Here is a 6000-nt window from a genome sequence, read left to right on the forward strand (position 1 = left end):
CTAAAATGCATTCTGATCAAGATGATCCCTTTTCCCTGATTTGTCCACCAGAGTTTATACTCTTTTACCATGCATTCAAAACCCTTCATAATTTAACCTCAACTTACCTTTACCTCCCAAGCACCACCACCCCCTACAGTACACCATGGTCCAGCCAAATTGGATCACTGTTTGTTCCCTGTGCTTTGCTACTTCTGTCCTTGTTGCAATTCTGTCTGCTTGCAATGCCTCATCCCCCATCTGCGCCTTCTGAAATCTGACTCATGGCTTAATGCCCAACTCAGATGCCTCCTCCTCTGTGGTGAAAGCATTCCCTGACCATCCCCGCTGGAAGCCAGACTCCCTCTGAATTCCTAGGGTACTTGGTCCTTCTTTCCATGGCCCCAATTTCATGCTGCCTCACATTGTAGCCATTTATATGCATGTCTCACCTTTCGCTCCTTGTAGAGTGTCAGATTCCTGGAGGCAGGAGTCAGGCCTAATTCACTTTGCTATTTTCCCTACTGTCTAGCACACGGCTTTTGGCATAAAAGAAACTAAATACCATTTTATATATAAATAGGAAACTGAAAAATCACAATTCTTGAAGAGATATGAATAGTTTAACACAGCTTTAAATAATAGATGGTATTTTACCTTCAAAAATAGCATCAACCAGTAGTCTGATAAATTTTTTCCAGGTTTCAGGCCAGATAGTTATTTTTATGCATGATCAATAGCAAATTTAACAATTTGTTCGAAGGTAAAATATGACCATTTTAAAGACTAAGAAGCCAATTCAGTCAGTAAAATGAGAAGAGACATTTTATGCACATGCAGGAGATCTAAGGGGGAAAACAGAGCAATATCCCAAGAGTCTGGTCCAAGGACATGTTATTAACCGTCTAAAAAGTATGTTTATAGAAAACAGCTGACTTTGGGGATCTATGAGCCCCTGTACCTTCTGGCAGTCATTTTCCACTGCCAACATTAAAACATGAATAACTAATTCACATCAGTTCATTGACTTCACTGACTTAGTTTTTACTTATTTATTTTCTCTTGGTGTAGCATATATTAATGGGAAAATGAAAACACATAGGGATGAATTCTTCTACTTAACTCTGACATGAAACTGAGGTCAAACTTATCATTTGGAGAAATGTTTTGGGTCTTAAATAAATAATTTTCTTCGGCTGGTCCCTATTAGTATAAACATCTTTATGAATGAGCACATTTTTCCCCCGGTGGAGTTTATTTTCAGTTGAGTCTAAATACATCGCTCTCTCCTTATTACATCATTATTGGTTGCCAAAGTTATAATAATAAATTTATCAAAAGGAGGTGCCTGCCATGTGCACGTTCTTAGTTCGAGGAGGACTGCATGGTAGAAATGTCTTAGTAATGAGGAGGGGCACCCCTTGAAGTATCTAAATAGTGAGGAGAGTTACATGACTAGCATTTGGTGATCAGGGAATGGATATGTATGTAGATGGCTATTTCACTCCTGAAACTCTGAGCATTGTACATCGGAGTTATTGCAACTCTGAAGACAGTGTGAGCAGCACATTGTTTTTTGGCACTTTGGGGGACAGTATAGTACCCTGAAAAAGTTGCAAAATATTGGACTTCCTTTGGAAAAAATAAACTTTAAACTTATGGGCCAGTAGCAGTGATGTACAGGGTCCCAAGAGTGACATCTTTACCTCTAGGACTGATGAAAGCTAATGGAGTGTTATAACACATGTAAATAAAAAAAAAATTGCCTGCCAGAAAGAGGGGCTGTGTTATTATCCAGGGAGGCACCGAGAACAATCAGTGAGGCATGTACAGACTGTGCCTTCTCAAACACTGTGTGGGGAAGGGAACAGCCAATGGCTGTTCAGTTCATGATGCTTGTTGTATTGGCAGAGATCTTGGCAAGATGCCATCTATTGTGGAGAAGGATCCTAATAGTTGTAGCTAGAGCACTTTGGGTCATATTGATCTACCACCTCTATTGTCAGCTGCAGACATCTGGCCACCTTGATTTGATGCCATTTGTTTTTGATTCATTTGATGGGGTGCCTTGTTTCTGATTATAACTTGCTTTCCCACATAATTTTACTTACGATAAGAAGTACTCAGTGTGCTGGCCCAGAGCATTCTGGTTTCTGTGACACTGATGTTTCTTGGGTCAAAATAATAAAGTTGCTAACTTTGTGACTTGGGTTAAAGTAAATGGATCTGTCCTCCATGCGGACAAACATCTCCTTTCTGTGGCTGTGAAACTGGGAATCAGACTCTGGATTGTGACCAGGCTAATTCACAAAGGAACTGCCATTTGTGAGGCTGCTGGGGCCACTTCCCAGAAGTCTGGCCAGATGGAGGCAGGGGGCGTGATTGCTTGGAGCACAATCTCTGAAAATGGAGCATGCAGGGCCCACACATTTGGAGGTTGGTGCAGTTTGTTCACTGCACCGGGCTATCTGCTGAGGGTCGAGTGGAGCTGCAGTCTGGCCCCTGCTCAGTTCTCAAAGCTGTACTTCCCGAGCAGGTCCACCTGAATGAAGGGCTCCTTTTCTAAATTTGCAGAAAGGCACTGTTTGGTCCTGAATCAGAGCCTTTGCAAGGTTATAATACTCATAAAAGGTATTTTAGGATAAGTCCTATATGTGTTTAAAACATTACTGGTTATAACATGTGCTTTTGAGCAAGGGTCTCCAAATATGTGAATCATTCAGGAAAAAATTATAAGTATAAAAATATACTATATTTATTTATTTACTATAAGTATATATTTCTAAATCAGGTACTTGTGTAACTGTTCTGATGTACTATGTTCATTAGTAAATATATCCAATAATAAAAAGGAGGAAATAAAAATAAATGCAAAAAATTTTTGTGTATTTCACTCTTGAGACCTCTAATATAAGGAAGAAGATCAAAGTGGGTCCCTTCTTGCCCTAAAACTAAAAGCTTGTCTATCTCAAATTCTAGGCACGTAAGCTTACCATTTCAACTCTAGAAATTCATTGCAATGATGAATTCTAGCAATTGGTATTTAGGTAGGATCTTAATCTTGGCCGTCTTTAAGTAATTAAATTAATTAAATATCCAAAAATATAAAACTTAATAGAAAAATTTTATTTATAATATTTTGATTTTTATGTTTCTGGAAGCTATCCTCAGAGCATACAGCAAAGATAAAGATGTGTAAGTTCTTGAAAATGTCGCTACTTTACCAATAATTACTTCAGTAATACATTTAATCTTTTGCCCGGTTTTAAAAAGGAGCCCACTGACTATGTCTAGTGCAGAAATTGGTTATTGCGATAAACATTTCCTGCTGCCATGACTGATTTTCAGAAATTTTGCTTCTCATCATTGATCACTTTATCTGGTTGTCAGTTTCAGGTATTTGGTGATAAAACTATGGTACTTTTCTTATCTCCATCGCTCTCTTTTTTAGCATTGGCACCAGACTCTGTCTGCCAGAGTGATTCCTTGGAGAGGTTATGACTCCAGAAGGTCTGTTCAGAGACAGAGTACTGCATAAATAGGGTTAACCCCTCAGAAGTTACTAAAACTTCAGTACTCACCTTCCGTCTTACTGGAAGGGTGTTCCTCAGAGGCCAAGGGAGTGTTCGTTATATCTGCAGGAACTTCTAATAGGAAAGAAACTTCTTGTTTCTACTTGGGTTAGTAAGGTAAGGAAAGGGGAGTGAAGAATAAAGAGGAGTATCTACCTGTAGATTCTTGTTCTATTGAAGGAAGTCCTATCCTTTGAATACTTAATATTTACAGATATTTGACATGCACTGTTTGGCAATTCTTTTGGTCTCTCTCTCTGTATGTTCAGTACTAGTTGTATATACCCCTTATATCTCCTCAGAAATTCCAGGTATCTGGTTAGAACAAGCATGTAGAAATCATAATCTCGAACCAACTACATATTATAGACTCACACAGGAAGAATTCTCATTGACTTAACTGTTGGGGACTGGTAGAATTAACACAATCTAAAAACACCCTGTGTGAGTACTACTAGTAGGGACTGAAGTGTAAATAATTGGTTTTAAATCAAAATAATGAGTTTTATACATACATATCCATATACATATATAATGTATATGTGTGTGTTTGCAAGGTTCTTGCTCATATATTATTTCATTCTGATTCTTACAACAATTCTATGAATTAGAAAGGTAGAGATTATTCCCATTTATAATAGTAAAAGCATAATATGCAAATTGACCAAATGGCCGAACAGCACAACAACTGTCCGGAGGACCTTTTGGATGACCTCCAGACGAAGCTGGGTGGAGGCAGCTGGGGCTGTGAGGGCCTACTCTTACACGAATTTTGTGCATTGGGCCTCTAGTTTTATTTATAAAGAAACTGAGTCTCTAAGAGGTTAGGTGCCTTACCTGATGATGATAATGGTGATTATGGTGATAATGATGATAATGGACAAAATCTTTCCAATGATCCCCAGATGTATTTATTTCACTGCTTATTTGAGATATTTTCTTGGCTATCTCTTAAGCAACTTCATTTGTCCAAGATGAATTCTTATTCTGTCCCAAAGCTTTGCCTTCCCACTCATCAGTCTTCAAAACTAAATGGTATCACCATCATTCTTTTGTATATTTTAGAAACCCAAGCATTATTCTTGATTTTTCTTTCTTTCTTAACCCCTCATATCCAAGCCATAATCAATATATCAGATACATGCCATTATTTCTGAAATATATATTCTTTCCACTTCTCTTCATTGCCACTGTCAGTACCTAGCTGTACTACCACCATCCCCTGGTAGTCTACAACACTGCCTCCTACAGGTCTCCTATATTTCACTTTTCCCTTCAGCCAACTCTCAATGCAATTAGTGTGATCTGATATGTAAAGCGGATAATGTTTCATTCCTGTTTAACCTCTAGAGTGCTGGGCAGTGTGATCGCACTCCTCCTGTCTTTCGCCAAAAGTGCCGGGAGCGCTATCAAAGCTTCGAAATGGCGTCCAGTTCTAAGTCTGCTTTTATTAGTGATGATGATATTGCTAAATATGTCAGTGTAGTAAAGGTTTCCTTAAGTTTTTGAATATGTAACTTCATTTACTTGCGATTCATAATTTTTTTCATAAACTGCTGTAAAATCAGCAAAAATGCCTTGGCAATTTTAGCATAGTTCCTAGGATATTGGTTGGCACTCAAAGGGTTAAAAACCAAAGAACTAATATGCATATATGCATAACTCATGGACACAGACAATAAGGTAGCAGAGGCCTGGGGTGGTGGGGGGTGGGGGGTGGGCTATAAGGGGTCAGTGGGAGAAAAAAGGGACATATATAATACTTTCAACAATAAAGATTTTTAAAATTAAATAAAAACCATGGTGCCATGCTTCTCATTGTTCTTGGGGGTATGAAATCTGTATTCTTTACCCTGATTTACACGATCTGGTTCTTGTCCAACTTCATTTACTCCTTGCTCTTTACTGCTTGCTAATTATACTCATTATGTTCATTATACTTTATCTGCTCTACCCTTTCTTAAAGTTTCTTAAACATGCTAAGTTCACTCCCACTTAAGATCCGTTTGTGGTCAGCTCCTTACTATCTTTAGGTCTCAGCTTCAATGTAACCTTTATATAGAGGCTTTCCCATAAAAATCTCACCTCAAATAGCTCCTTTCCATTATGATATATTTCCTCACCTTTTATTTCCTTTATAATGTTTATCACAGTTCACATTTTTTAACTCTTTGTGTTGCTTAACTTCCTTTCTCAATTGTGAACTCTGCCAGGACTCTGCATCTGGAAAAGGCAGGTATACTCCTGGACGAAGAGAATTCTTAGGGAGTATAGTAATTAGGCATACAGCTTGAACTGTAGGGAGCTGACTCAGTGGAGATGAACAAGCCTGAAGTTTATTAGGGAGTGCTTTGGGCATCAGAAGCTGTGGAAGGGAAGGGGAGGAAGCAGGATTGGGCAGAGAGAGAAGTTAAACTACAATGCATTCTCAGTGGAAGCCTCAGCCAAC

Source organism: Myotis yumanensis, unplaced genomic scaffold, assembly GCF_028538775.1.
Source record: "Myotis yumanensis isolate MYYU_CA2020_CCGP unplaced genomic scaffold, mMyoYum1.0.hap1 SCAF_12, whole genome shotgun sequence".
Taxonomy (NCBI): Eukaryota; Metazoa; Chordata; class Mammalia; order Chiroptera; family Vespertilionidae; genus Myotis; species Myotis yumanensis.